At 40.9% G+C, this 16,349-nt stretch overlaps 1 protein-coding gene across 4 annotated transcripts in view; it reads right to left on the reverse strand.

The window, feature by feature from the left end:
- LOC147027562 (MAGUK p55 subfamily member 2-like) overlaps positions 1 to 16,349 on the reverse strand; it is a 745,773-nt gene that overhangs the window by 323,993 nt on the left and 405,431 nt on the right. The window lies entirely within an intron of this gene.

The following is a 16,349-nucleotide window of genomic DNA, read 5'->3' on the forward strand; positions in this document are numbered from 1 at the left end:
CCCTTTTGGCCAATCACAGGGGCAACGAGCGGATCGCGCACCAAAACCGTCCAGTAAGGGGAGGGCGGGTTACGAGAGGGAGTCCCCTCCCCTCACCCCTGCACGGGGAGTGAACAATTGATTGGCGCAATCCGACTGGGAGCAGTTGGGGTTTGCCTGCCAGATCGTTTCGGATCTCCTCGCCTGGCCTGCTGGTGCTCGCTGCCCTGTCCTCCCACGTGCTGGGTGGCATCCGACCTTCATCCTCCATCCCTGGCAATTGGCGTGGCATCGTTGTTGCAGGTTAGAGTCCCGCCGATCCAGAACGTCGAAGACCACACGAGGTGGACAGGTCCAAGCTAGCTCTGGTCTCCAGCTCATCTTTCCTCGAGCTGGAAGCCTTCAATAAAGACCTGACGGGGTCCATTTCTGGGTATCTGTGTGTGCGTGTGTGTGTGTGTCCGTGGGCCCCGTCTATAACTAAAATTGTTAAGTGCTTTTCGCTGTACATTATTTGCCTTGCTTATTCGGATAACTCTTCCCTTATGTGCGCCCCTCGTCCCCCGACTATTGTTAATAAATTCCCCTCTTGTTGAATGTCCCAGCTCTTCCTTGTCCTTTCTATCATTGGTTTTCCGTGCTGCGAACGGGAATTAGAGGGCCTCATTGCTGCCGTAATCGTGCAATCGGCCCGGCAGGATTCTGGTACTCTCCACTCGGGGTACGATTCGGATCCGGCTCGGTAACGGCCCAGATCGTGCAGATCCTGCCGAGGGCGAATTTCTCTGGTAGTTTGGACTGCGTGGGTATTTAGGTATATTGAAATTGGCAATTAACCCTATCCCACGTGGTCGACCTTTTGGCGATCTTCGGTCCGATAAGGGACCCGTGACCTTTCGGATTTATCTGAAAGGTACGACCTAAATTCTGGGTGTTCAGTGGAGCCGACTCGATTGCTCCATCTAGCAGTCGTACTCGCCACCAAGACCCGGCCCCACAACAATACATCCCCCATAACTCATATCAGATTTCTTGACACACAAGTTTATGGCAAGTCCATTATCTTACTTCACATCAAATATTAAAAACTTCCCGAATCTTAAATCACATTTCTCAAATCAAGAAGAGATTGATCTCTTATCACAAAAGGGAATATATCCGAATGACTTCATGGATTGATTTGAGAAATTTAAAGAAACACAACTTCCTTCAAGGGAAAGTTTCTACAGCAAGTTGAATAAAACTCATATTTCCGATAGAGATTATACACAAGCTAAACAGGTTTGGGAGAAGTTTAATATCAAGAATCGTGGAGAATATCATGATTTGTATCTTAAAACTGATGTATTGTTATTGGCTGATGTGTTTGAAACTTTTAGAACAGTCTGTCATAATAAAAATTCTTATGGATTTGACCCCGCTCACTATTACACAGCCCCGGGTTTGGTTTGGAGTGCTCTGTTAAAAATGACAAAACAGAATTTGGAATTAATCAGTGATATAGATATGCTTTTAATGATAGAGAAGGCTGAAAGAGGAGGAATATCTCAAGTATGTTCCAAGAGATATGCTCAAGCAAATAACAAATATCTTCCTGATTATAATAAGAATGAGGACAACTCTTACCTGATGTATTATGATGCTAACAATTTGTATGGGTGGGCTATGTCTCAATCTTTACCTTATGGAAAACTTAAATGGGTTAAAGAAAAACATTATGAAAAAGTTTTACAAGACATTGTTGTCTCCTCTGAAAAAGAATTGGATGAGGCTGAAGTTGGATATTATTTTGAGGTTGATTTAAAATATCCAGAAAAACTTCATAACAAACAAAGATATACCTTATGCCCCTGATAAATAAAGTCCAAGAAAAGAATGGTTAAGTGATTACCAACTAAACAGTCATTTAATATAAAAGGTAAATCTCCAGAAAAACTACTTACGACATTAAATGATAAAGAAAGTTATGTTTTGCATCAAAGGAACTTGAGACAATATTTATCTGCTGGGTTGAGAGTGAGGAAAATTCATAGGATTTTGAAAATGAAACAAAGTCATTGGTTAAAGAAGTATATTGATTTTAATACAAAAATGAGAACAGAAGCATAAACAGATTTTGAGGACTTTTATAAATTCATGAATAATGCTGTATTTGGAAAGACTATGGAAAATGTTAGGAATCGACAAAAAAATAAGACTTGCTACATCTTGGAAACAGGCTTCAAAGTTAATTAATAGACCAAGTTTGAGCGAGCAGAGGTGTTTTCAGAGAACTTTTGTGCAATTCATTTGAAAAAAGAGAATATTGAAATGGATAAACCTATTTATATAGGAACATCAATTCTTGACTTGTCAAAGTCGTTAATGTATGACTATTGCTGTAATAATTTAAAATCAAAGTACAAGGATCATGTGTCATTGTTATGTATGGATACAGAGGTTTTATATAAGAAATTAAGACAAGTGATGTATATGAGGATATGATTGATAATATTGATATATATTGTTACGAATCTGGAAACCATGCACACTCAACATTCAGGTCCCAAAGTTCGTTATGCCGGTAAGTACATGTGTCGTCAGGACCCCGTCTTTTTGTTTAGCGGGAGGATTAAATCTGTGAGTTGTGATGTCTTTAGTTAGATTTTACATCCAACAAGCCATCCCAAACCTCCCCATCACGCTCCATCACCACCCGCTGGCTGCTCGTACCTTGACTTGCCGAGAGGGGGGGCCTCGCGGTTCCGGTCCTCGGGCCCCACGAACGATAGTTTTTGTACGGTGGGCCTTTCAGGGCAGACCCTCTTGCTCTGCGCGAGGTCACGTGGCCACGTGGAGAATATGGGGTCTCCGAACAGGGGCCACGCCTCCGCCCCGGTCGGGTGCGGCCGTAGGCCAATGAGGGATGGACAGCGAGATGATTCTCACCAAGGCCCCTCCCCGTGTGGGAGGAGATATATATATATATATATATATATATATATATATATATATATATATATATATATATATATATATATATATATATATATATATATATATATATATCCCCGAGCAGACTCCGTTGTGGTGGTCATTGGCGTTGGTGCTGGGAGATCTGGAGTACTTGAGTGGTTCCAAGTTGGTTGACGGTGGTTGGGCTGGGGAGTGAGTGAACCAGCCTGTTCGTGGAGCCTTGGTCGGTCCCATCCGCAACCCTGATCTCCACTCCGGAGCTCTGATTGCTCCATGCGGCTGCCGCCATGAGCCACGAGTCCCGCACGTGCGGCTGGGACCTTCGACGACCCACAAGTGCCCATCCGAAATCTGACCTGAGCTCGTCTCTCTCATCAGCTGGAGGGTCCAATAAAAACCCTGGGGTTTCTTTTCTTTTTGTGTGTGTGTGACTGCATGTGGGCCTGTCTATAAGTAGAATTGAATAAGTGCTTTGAATCATTGTAAATTCCTGCTCTGCATATTCGCTTCAAGTCTTGCCTCCTTGTCTTTTATTGTAAATAAATTATTAGAAATGTTCCCAGCTCGTTTCCTTCCTTTCTTTATTTGGTCCAGCATGGTCCAGGTCTGAGTTCAGACAGGGTTTCATCCCTGATAATCCATTAATCCAAGCCGGCACGGCTTTGGCAGTTTCCGCTCGGCTGCAACTGAACCGGAGTTGGTAGTCAGTAGTTGGAACTCTACCGCAGTCGGTAGAGTGACCCGGTTCGAGAAAGATGTGCTGAGGGTCTGAATCCCCGGTAGCCAAGACTGCGTGGTTATTTAGGTATATTGGGATCTAGACAATTAACCCTACGCCACACGGTCGAGATATTGGCGTTTCACGGTCGATTAATCGACCCGCCGGCTTCAGAGTTATCCAGAGCGACGGCCTATAATTCCGGGGAGACCGGTGGGAGACGGCGTAAACTTCCCCACCTAGTGGTCATTCTCGCCACTGACCCCCGGCCCACAACAATATGATACAAGTAATTATAAATCAGGTGATGTGTTGTTTTCATCAAACAATAAAAAGGTTATTGGAAAGTTTAAAGATGAATTGGGTGAGAAGGTCATGATTGAATTTATGGGATTGAGATCAGTCTTATGCTTTCACATATATTGATAATAATAACATTGAAAGGTGTGATAAGAAGCTAAAGGGAATAAAGAAAAATATAATCAAGGAAACAATAAAATTTAAACATTAGTACAACTGTTTAACCTTAACGAAGGAAGAGTACAGAAAAATGAAGACAATAAGAAGTTATAAACATCAATTATATACAGAAGAGATAAATAAGAAAGCATTAGGAGCTTTTGATGATAAAATATATATTTCAGAGAATGGAATCAATCGTCTCCCTAAGGGTTATAAGTATAAGTGTTAAAATATTGGGTTGGGAATTTTAACAGGCTACTGCCATCTTTTTACTGATTTATAAATTATAGAACCAAGCAATAACCAAACCAAAGGGTGGAGATTTAATCAGCCTTGGTATTTAAATGGGAAACATAAAGAATGTGAGAAATATCAAATAAGTCTTATTGAAAAAATAACCGGGGTAAAAGTGGATAAAACAAATAAGTGGATAAATTTAATTACAAATAAATTGGAGGATGTAAAGAATAAAAATAAATATCCTTGAATGGACTGAAAACTTTGATGGTTATCAATTGAACAATGGAAAAACTATTTACTACAATCTCAAAATGATATGTGGCTCAGGAGGTGGTCAGACAAGAGCATGAAGAGAAGTTTATCATTTCATTTCCGCTCAACAAAGATACTTAAACCAAGAACCAAGTTCTAAGTTATTCTTTGGGAATATACTCGAAGGAAATGAATGTTACAACAAAATTAAGTTATTCCCTAAAGTAGAACATGGGCAAATATTCGTTGGTTCGCTCTTTGAGTGGAATGAAAATATGAAAGGGAAGAAGTGCTTTAATCAGTAAGTCTCAATCTTTCATCTCAATTTTACATTTGCTTGTATGGGAGGGGGAGGAAATGAGTCTCAATTTTACATTTGCTTGTATGGGAGGGGAAGGGGATTGGTGGGGAGAAAATGAGTCTCCTATTTTGAGCTTTTGGCACTTGGGTCAGAAAGTTTTTCCCTTTTCCCCTATTCATTTGAATGGGCGTCCCAGAAACTGCATTTATCATCTAATCATCTGGCACAAGCCGAACACTGCACATCACCCAGTCAACACTATCCCTAATGTCAAGCATGGTGGTGGAAGGATCATGTTATGGAGCTGCTTTTCATCAGCAGGGACTGGCAAGCTTGTCAGGATAGAAGGGACAATGGATGGTGCAAAGTACAGGAGAATCCTTAATGAAAACATGTTTGAGTCGACCATGAATCTGGGTAGGAGATTCACATTTCAGCAGGACAATGATCTGAAGCACAAAGCTGAAGCCACACTAGAGTAGCTGAATAAGAAAAAAATAAATGTTCTTGAGTGGCCCAGTCAGTCCTGACTTGAACCCAATTGAACAATTATGGTAAAACTTGAAGATTGCAGTCCATCAACAATCCCATCAAACTTGGCAGAATGAGAGTAATTCTCACTTGAATAATGGGCAAAGATTTCACCATCTCACTGTGCAAAGCTGGGAGAGATCTCCCCAAAAAGACTCGTAGCAGTCATTGCTGCAAAAGGTGATTTCACCAAGTACTGACCGAAGGAGCCAAATTGTTTTACAACCAGTGAATTATAATTTGTACATTTTTTTGCAGGTATTCCTGACACGTCACCTCCTTCAAGTATAACAATGTTTCGTTTGACCTCTCCAGTTATTAATAAAAAAAATAGTTCATTTGTAAAAATTATGTCTACATCATTCATAATTCATCTAAATGTGGCGTTATTGGTGGGACATGAATACTTTTGCAGGCCACTGCATCTCAGTGGTGAGCAAGGGCTTTTATAAGAGATCCAAGTGAGGTTCGAGGGAAGTGAAAAGGCAGCTGGAAAAATTAAGAGATGATCAAGCTCCAGGGCCAGATAATATGCATCCTGGAGTATTGTGGGAGGTGGCAGAACAGAGATGCATGGTGCTCGCAGATATCTTGAAGACTTCAACAGCTCGTTGGAGTCAGCATGGGTACCAGAGGATTGGAAAGTAGCAATTATAACACCACTATTTCAAAAAGGTTCCAGAGAAGAATTGAGAAACTATAGACCTTGACTTCAGTTGTGGGAAAGGTGTTGGAGATGCTAATAAAGGAATGGATGGGGAAACATTTGAATAATTTCAAATTAATTAAAGGTAGGCAGCACGGATTTACCAAAGGGAGATCATGTTTAACAAATTTTTGGAATTCTATGAAGTAGTTGATGATTGGGTGGATGAGGGAAGTGCGGTGGAGGATGCACATCTCGACTTTCAGAAGGCATTTGACACGTAGCATATCGGAGGTTGGTCATGGAGGTGAGTGATTGGAAGCAAAGATTGGCTGTGAGTGGGAGGATGTCTGGCTGTTTGAGCTTGGGTTTGGGGTCAGTACTGACACCATTATTATTTAAAATTTACATCAATGATTTGGACAGTGGGGTGAAGAGTCAACTTTCTAAATGTGCAGAAGACACAAAGCTTGGAGGTAAGGTAGGTATCAGAGAGGGGGGTGATTAGATTCAGGAATGCTGTATATATGGGGGTGGGGTTGGGTAAGCAGATAACACAGTCACCACATCCATGGAACGACATAGCTGCCATTGAGAGTGTACAGCATGCATAGGGATACCAGATTGATTCAAGGCCTAGTTCGGCTAAGCCATGAGGAACAGTTGAAGGTGACAGGACTTTATGCATGAGAAAGGAGGCGATTATGAAAGGATTTGATTGAGATGTTTAAGATATTGAAAGGTATGGACAAGATAGGGGCAGTGAAGTTTTACAGCAGAGTGGACAGATGTGAGGACCAGATGCCATAAATTGAGGTAAAGAAGAGCATTTGGAGATTTTTAAAGCAGGGTTTTTTTTTCAGTCAGAGCGGTTAATGCATGGAATGGTCTCCCCAGAAAGGTGGTGACCGTGGAGGAGGTGGATAGATTTAAATGGGAATTGGATATCTGGATGCATGACATGGAGTGGTATGATAATATTGCCAGAACTTGCAGGTAGCTTATGTGTGGATGGGTGATGGATACTGGGGTTGGTGCAGCGCAGGCAAAATGGACAAATGACCTCTTCCAGCACCAAAGTTCCCTGTGTATATCCTTGTGTGTAACCTCTAAGCACTTTCAATGTATGTGTATGTATGTATGTATGTATGTATGTATGTATGTATGTATGTATATATATATATATATATATATATATATATATATATATATATATATATGTAAACATATCAAAGTTGCGTGTTTATTGTGCAGATGGTAAAATATCCAACACGACATGATCATTTTTTTTTTATACAAATTATGAAATCCAAAACAGCAGACAATCCAAATAAATGCAATCCAAGCTCCATGGGACATTAAGTTAATTCTTCAGAAGCCATGGTAAGCAACCTCTGCGCCTTGCGAAAGAGAATAATGAGAAGTTTAAAATATAAGACGATTTTCAAAGTTTCGTTTAAATCCTCAGAATAAGAAGAGCATGCTGGTACAATGAGATAAGAGACGGCTTTCCACATAGAATACTCAAATAACTAAAACCTTAGAATATGCTTTTAAGCATTTAATGGGCTCAATAAGAATGAATAATGAGCCAAAGCAAAATGTGAAAAGGAATCTTGTTCAAAGTGCGTGTACAGAAGAAACGGTGAATTGAAGAACTAGAAAAGAGGGCAAAGGGCCAAATGCATTGAAATGAACAGATAGTGTGTCGACGATGAGTCCAGCAGGACGGCCAACTTGATGCATTGAGAGGATGATCAGCAGGATGTTGAAAATAAATTACTTTGAGTTATCTGAGAGATTATGGCCTGAACTTGTCAACACACTGCCAGGGAAAGCTTTTCAATGCAAAAGAGAGAGCACTATACCCATTCACCAAAGTACGCTGAAATGCAGCTTGGCCTGTTTGGTATTCCCATCAATAACCTTTCATGATTGTCACAAACTCTGTCATTTAGGCAGTGTGTGGTGTAGTGTGGTAACATGTTTACGACTTTCCGTCCATAATTTGGTGCGGGACATATTGTTTGAGATGTACGACTGCAAAATGTTTGTTGAGGCGAGATATTATGCTTTGACTTTGGACGAAACACAATTTTGAGTCCATATGCCTGCCTTATGTAGATCGATCAAGAAGGCAACTTTAGGGTTTTTGTGCCAAGAACGAAACAAACATTCACATCTCATGTTCCAGATGTATTTTTCCTGTGTCTTGTGTAAGCTGAGCAAGATCCTTGCTTCTGTGTGTCTACCATTGGTTGTCAGAGCCCTCCTCAGGTTGAAGTATCCATCTCCATTTGGGTAAGAGATCCCAATTCATGGACCAAGTTGTGAAGTTTTGTTGTTCACTAAGTTTTGTTCTGAGGACTCTTTTTCAGCATCGTAACTGAGCCCCGGAAAGTTTTCAATTGTAGTTTGTTTTATCGTGGAATTCCCGGGGATGGTTTTTAAGATCTCTGTGACGTTCGTATTTATCATTCCCATTGCTCCAATAATCACTGGTACAATTTGATGCTCTTGAGCTTCCAATATATTTTACATCATTTTTGAGATCCTAGTATTTAGCCATTGTCTTGATTTTTGCGTTGTTTAGGCCAATGAGGCTGGGAACTGACACCTCAATTCGCAAAGCAGCCCTTTCTTTTTCTCACCGATAAGCACGATATGCAGTCACAATGCTTTGTTTTCTATGGTCACGCTCGGTGGGATCAACAGGACGTACGTGAGCATTACGTCGTTTTCAATTATCGCTTTTGTTTCATGTTTCCATGAGTTTTTTGAAACTGGGATATCAAAGTTTTGCCGAGTGCCAAAGGATTACTCTACATAGTCTGTTGTGACTTTGTGTGTACAGCTGCTCTGACATTAGGAATTTACATCCTGATAGGAGGTGACTCGTGCTTTCTGTTTCGACCTTGCAGAATGTATACCTGTCCAACTTGCTCAGTCCTGCCATCTTCTTAAAGCCATTTGTATGATGTCCATGGTCTTTGACATTTACAATGATTCATTCTCCATTTGAGCTGACCTCTTCTTACTATTTCAATGAGTCTTGTTTTTCTATGCCCAATCTGTCCAACTCTTTTTTTTTCAAAATATTTCCCTGCTATTTTATCATTCTCTCAGTTGTTGGTGAACTGTAAAAGTGTTTATATTTTGCTTTATATTTTTATTTTGTCTTTTTTGCAATCGGTGGAGCTGTATTCAATGATGGTGTATTCAATGATGCTTCTGTTTCAGCACCTGTTTTTGGAAATTTTTTACAAGGTGGGCTAGGGATACCTTCTCTGGCTTGCTGTCTTCATTTCTGCATACAAATTGGATTCTGTAGTAGGTTTAACTTTTCATGTTCTCAACGAGTCCCACAGTTGACAATCTGTACACTTCGTTGAGCTCCATCAGGCCGCAATCTCCTTCTCATCTCGGCAGGGACATTTTCAGGATGCAACGATTTTTGTGGAACATTTTGTGGATAGTGAGGAGTTTGTTTCCTTGTTTTGAAATCTAGTTTAATGACTTCCACTTGTGGCTAGTTTATTATTCTGCAACTGCATTGGAACAATGGTACTGCTCGTTGGTTTATGACTTTGAATTTGTATATTGGAGAGAGGTAGATTAGTCCGAGTGTTGGCCAGAAAAGCGTGCATTTGGGTCCGCATAATGTTTTTCTGCATTTTTGTGATCACCAGACCATCTGAATGAATATTCCGATTGATGCCATTCTGGCACCCTTGAGCATTTTTGCAGAAACCCATTAATGTGCAAATTCGCGGTGGCCATTGTCGAAATTACTATTTTTCTTAATATCTCCAGAAGTAAGCATCCAAATAGCCTGGTTGAGGTGTCTACACCCATGTTTTTCGGGTCACTGGTCATGATAAACACACTTAAAATTTAATAACATTTAAATTTAGCTCATTAATATGCAAATTAGCTGTCGCCATTATCAAAATAACAATTTTTCTTCATATCTCCAGAAGTAAGCATCCAAACAGCCTGGTTGAGGTGTCTACACCCATGTTTTTAGTGTCACTGGTCATGATAAACCCACTTACAATTTGATAACATTGAAATTTAGCTCATCGATATGGAAATTAGCATAACCCTACCCCCTGAATTTGTCCGTGTCGATCGGCGTTTTTGCAGTACAGTTATACAACAACAACAAAACTGTTTGAAAATAACTTGCGCAGAGCCATTTATCCCCAGTACAGTTGTGAAGAAATGGCTGACCTCAGAAGATCAACAGCATGAACTGTTTCTGATCAAGTAAGTTGAAGCTTGTAATGTAATGAAAGAAACATGGAGAACTGAGTTTTAAGTAAGAGTAATGTCTTCCGATACAGTAGAATGATTGATATTATTTGCAAGCAAGTTTTTTATTATTATTTAACATGATCTGTCTGAAAGCAAGTGTGTATTTTATTGATTTTTTTAAAAGTACACAGGGTGGAACCTATTTCCTGAGAATTTTTTAAAATACGAACATACAAATTAAATGTTTGCTCATTTTTATAATTATCTCTATTGTTTCAGGTTGAGGCTCCATCACCATGGGAGACTGTTTCTTCAGTCCCTGCGATGCAACTAAAGCTGGAAAACCTCTGTTAACAGTTGGTTCAGACAGAGTGCGAAGTATCATCCGGTCAAGCAAAGCAAGACAAGATGGTATACATGAAGAGCTTGAACAGAGATTACAGGCAGACAAATCTATCGAGCTCAAATGCCATAGAGACTGTGTGTCAACGTACACATCACGCTCACACATAGAAAGACACTTGAAACGAATGAGTAATATCTGTTTGGAAGATGCTTCAACAAGCAAAAGAAGCCGCCATTCAAAGATGACAGTATTTGACTTTGAAGAACATTGCATTTTTTGCGGAGAAAAGTGCATCATGGACTTTGATAAGAAGAATCCAAATCGTTGGCGGCGAGTTCTCCTTTGTTGGACTGCAGATCGTGTTGATCGGACAACTTTCAAACAAACTATTCTAGATGTTATCGATTCCCGCCAGGATGAAGGATGCATGCCAGGTCAAGATACGATTAATGGACGCAATCTGCGATCTTTATGCTGCTGATGCGAGATATCATGATGACAGCAGAAAGTCCTTCATGGCACCCCGTTCTGTTGCAGCTTGCACACAGTGGCAGAGAAACTCAGGACATTGAGCCAGCTGTCAGTTCTACCATCCTATCGATGAAAAACGACATGCTGCGCATCTGGAATTCAGTCGAAGTCTGCAATATATAAAAGGATCATGGAGGGAAGCTATACTCTCGATGAACCCTGTTATCCAAATTGTTGGACATACTTGGCTCTGAGCTTCTTTTTCTGTCTGGTGAAGGTGTTGCTAGTTTAATCTTGTTTAGCAGCAGAGCATCTACTGCGATCAACTTCGTAGCATCAGATGAAGATGACGCCATTGATGTTTTCACAGAACGAATTGCTAAGAAGGTTGCACAGGAATCTAAGCAGTCGTCATCCGACCCCAGTTCTTATATCAGACTAGAATTAATATAGATATTTCTAATGAAGCAGTGAGTTCAACCCTTCAATTGCTACTCTTCAAAATATCAGCTAAACTGGACTGCACATTTCCAGGAGCTCTGATAGGAAACATCATAACGAATATGATCACCAATCGATCAACTACACTCCAAATAGCACTGGGAGTTCCAGTCAGTTGTAAAAGCCTCATCGAGCAGTTGTACAACTATCATGTGACCTGTTCCTATGATTAGTTTCAGCGTTTCAAGGGATCAGCAGCAAAGTCTGCAACTGTTCACTCCGGGATTAGGGGAACCGCCAATACTGAATGTGGCCTTGTTCAGGTTGTTGCTGACAACTTCGACACAAATATCTCATCCCAGAATGGACTCGTTTCAACACGTTCTCTTGCAGTACTACTTCCCATAAAAGATCAAGAGATATCTTCCACATCTGAAGATGAAGCCATCATCAGACGATTGACCCATGATGAAATGAAGACACCTGTGACAGAAGACATTTCGGTTCAAAGGTACAAGAGACCTGAGAAACTAGCGATGCCAGTTGAAGAAGCCACACGTGTGGTGTTACCTCTCCGCGTATTGGCTCATCGAGCTATACAACTTAGGAGAGTTCAATATATGGATTTCTCTTTTCTAAAGCAAATCACTTCTGATCAGAACACACCAGAGTTTGGTGGCTTTAATACGAAGCTCTGCAGAGAGCAAGGACAATCCATCCAACCTGCAACGAGGGCCATTTATACACCACTCATAGATATGGATCCAGCTGATCCGGAAACGATGTTTACAGCAATGGAGGAGGGAAACCGCTTGACCGCAGAGTGTGGACAAACCGTAACCATCTTCACAAACGACCAACAGCTGTATCGAGTGGCCGTTAATGTTAAATGGGTTTATCCTGAGCGATTTACCCAGTTCATACCAATGCTGGGCGGCATGCACACCCTTATGAGTTTCATCGGTTGTGTGGGGAACTTGATGGCTGAAAGTGGGCTGGAAGACATGATGAAATCTGCCTTTGGAGGTGTTGCTCATATGCTTGGTGGAAAAAAGTTTCCCCAAAACTCAGGGCCCTGCGATTGGTGACTGAGGAGGTCCTTCGTTCCAGCGTGGCTCAGGCAGAAAGTCATGAAGACTTAATGGACACTCTTGAAACCAAAGCAACAAAGAGCATGACCACACAACTATGGGTACAGAACCTTGTGAAACCTGTATTCATCATGATGGCGTTTGCTCGTGCTGAGCGTGAAGGAGACTGGCCATTACATCATTGGGCAATGAAGGAGACACTCCCCTACTTCTTCACGACTGGACATCACGACGATGGAAGATATGGGCTCTACGACCTTCAATCGATGGAAAGGCTTCATGGAGACATTCTGGAAGTGTTCTTAAAAGGAGATCACGTGATGTGGCACAAGAAGGGCCTATGGAACGGCATATGGTCGGATATGTACATCGAGTCCACGTGCATGCGCTACGGTCATGGCATACATGGAATCGTTGGCATTACAATGAAGCCTTCTACACTGAAGAAGTGGGCCTATAGTATGCACACGTTTAGTCAGATAGTCCACAATCTCACAGATATGTCTGAGGGGCACATAGTCACAGAGATGACCATTCACAAGGAAGAGAAGCCATCACGCATACGATCTGATGCAGAGGACCGAGATAAGATAAGGAGAAAACTCCACTCCTGTATCGACCCATTTGACCCAAACGAACATGCAGACAGAGTTGTCAACATTGTAACTGGCAGAATTGGACCGGAGAAGGTGAACGCGCCAAGGGCAGATGACATTGGCCGAGCACAGATGCATTCGTATGAAGAAAGCTGGCCAGCAGGATTCAACGCTCCCTTATCTAAACAAGTCATAACTATGGCAGTGACACGGAAAGTCATGCGGGTGGGATCTACTGAGGTTTGTGATCTAAATCTCATCTACTCCAGGGTCATGGGACTCCAAAAAAGTCGAACAACAAGCTATGTGACGTCTGAGAGTACGAGCTTGCACCTGTGCCAACATCAATGTTCGATGAAAAGGGGGAGATGAGAATAGCAAAGACCAAGTCGACATTGAAGAAGAATCTCCAAGTGGAAATCTCAACAAGACTGGGTCCACAACCTGAAGTCACCATCTTAGATGGTTGTGAAATCCTCTGGGTTACTCATTGGCCGAACAGAAGAATTGTGCAAGACTTTGTTGACAACTTCACGATCTACATCATGGCAAAGGTGGACAAATCAGACATATATCTAGTATTTGACAGATATCATGATTTCAGCATCAAGAGTGGAACAAGATTAGCAAGACCTGGGCAGCAAGCGAGCAGGTGCCACAGGCAGTGTGACCACTCCTTGGCTTTTTTCACAAGATCTTGGCTATTCGTTGTTCACCTTGGAGTCTTGGTTTTCTATAGGTTTTCTTGGCGTATAGGTTTTCTATTATCATCGCTTTTCCGAAACCTTGTGAATTATTGTTTTTTTTTCATTGGCTCACCTTGACATTTATGAAAATGAGGAGTGGTCACACTGGCCTCGGTTGAACCATCAGACTCCAATGCCTCCACAGCTGGTGGTTCTGTCAGTAACTGAGAACAAAATTCAGCTGATAGAACTGATTTGCCAGAATTTGATTGACATTAGTCAACAGAGAAAGCAGAGCCAACACAGGCTCGTCATTACGGGACAGGAGTCTACCCCAGTGGAAATACACCACTGACGCCAAAGGTGTCGCACTTGAAGACGACGCATGAGGAGACAGATGTCATCATGATTCAGCAAGTCGCTAAAGTTGCCGAAGATGGAGCAAAATGCATCACAGTCATCTGCGATGATACTGATATGTTCATCTTGCTTGTGTATCACTTCGCAGAACTTCATCTGCAATGCTGCATAACAATGGAAGCAACATGTCCTGGCCAATCATTGATCAACAATGGGGCCACTGCCAGAAAGCATGCCGGGATGGTGCAAGACCTACTAGCTTTACACGCACTGACAAGTTGCGACACCGTTGCCCAGATGTATGGTGGAGGTAAACTGATTGGCAAGAAGACACTCGCAGCAGACCATTCACTTAAAAAAAAAAACTTGGAAATGTGGATGCATCTATTGACGATGTCATAGCCGAAGCCACTGTGTTCATGGCTGTTTGCTATGGTAGGTAGCAAGGAGAGAAGCAACATGTCCAATGTTCGCAAAGAGGTGTGGTCTATGAAGATGGCAAAACCAAATGCCATCAAAGCACCAGACCTAAAGGCTCTACCACCAACTACAGAGTCCTTTGAACAAAACGTGTGACGCACTCATATCCAGACAGCAATATGGAAGACAGCTGCTGAGCTGCAGCCACCACCTCTGGATCCCACTCAGTACGGATGGAAACGTGATGAGGCATCAAGATCATTACTTCCAATTATGCTGCGGCCCAACGTCGCTCTTGCACCACCAGAGATCTTGGAGCTAATACGATGTGGATGTTCTTCTGACAAGCAATGCTACACAGCTCAATGCCGCTGCACAGCAGCTAAGTTACCATGCACAGTTTTCTGGACGTGCCATGGAGATACTGGCTGCAGGAATGAGCGCACCAAGACAGCTGCTGCATTTGCCCTTGATGATGACTCTGACACTGAATGAAACACCAAGCACTGAAGTGGCCTTCATAAGGTTTACAAACCTGATATATATATATATATATATATATATATATATATATATATATATATATATATATATATATATATATATATATATATATATATATATATATATATATATATATATATATATATATATAAGGTTTACAAACCTGATATATATATATACATATATATATATATATATATATATATATATATATATATATATATATATATATATATATATATATATATATATATATATATAGATATATGAACATTTGATTTACACAGGAATGTCTTCTTTTGTTCATGTTGTTGGCTGCTTTCATTGCATACTGTCAAATTGTTGAATCTGTATGAATAATAAAGTGATCTATATTCACAAAGACTGGTGTTTTTTTTTCTATCTATATGTCTATTTATCTAAATTTCAATAATGGTGACTGCTAATTTTCAGCTTCATGAGCTAAATTTCAATGTTAGCAAATTGCAAGAGGGTTTATCATGACCAGTGACCCTAAAAACATGGCTTTGGACACCTCAACCAGACTGTTTGGATGCTAACTTCTGGAGATATTAAGAAAAATTATTTTGATAATGGCAATGGCTAATTTGCATATTAATGATCTAAATTTAAATGTTCTTCAATTTTAAGTGGGTTTATCATGACCAGTGACCCTAAAAACATTGGTTTGGACACCTCAACCAGGCTGTTTGGATACTTACTTCTGGAGATATGAAGAAAAATAGTAATTTCGACAATGGCCACCGCTAATTTGCATATATTAATGATTTTCTACAAAAATGCTTGAGGGTGTCAGAGTGGCATCAATCGGAATATTCATTCAGATGGTCTGGTGATCACAAAAATGCAGAAAAACATTGTGCGGACCCTAAAGCAAGGTCATCTTGAAAAATGGTGTTTGACATCCGGACTACATGTTTTCAGGATCTCCCGAATAGGTGAGCAATTAAACGTTATTCTGCTCACTGACACATGTGAAATTATCCAATCAACAATGAGCACATACTCACCGATTATGTTTGATCCATCCCTTTCAATCCAAATCAAATGTATCCACCCTTACGACATCATC

The sequence above is a fragment of the Eptatretus burgeri genome, chromosome 4, assembly GCF_056783735.1.
Source record: "Eptatretus burgeri isolate ZD-2024b chromosome 4, Ebu_testis_v1, whole genome shotgun sequence".
In the NCBI taxonomy this organism is placed as follows: Eukaryota; Metazoa; Chordata; class Myxini; order Myxiniformes; family Myxinidae; genus Eptatretus; species Eptatretus burgeri.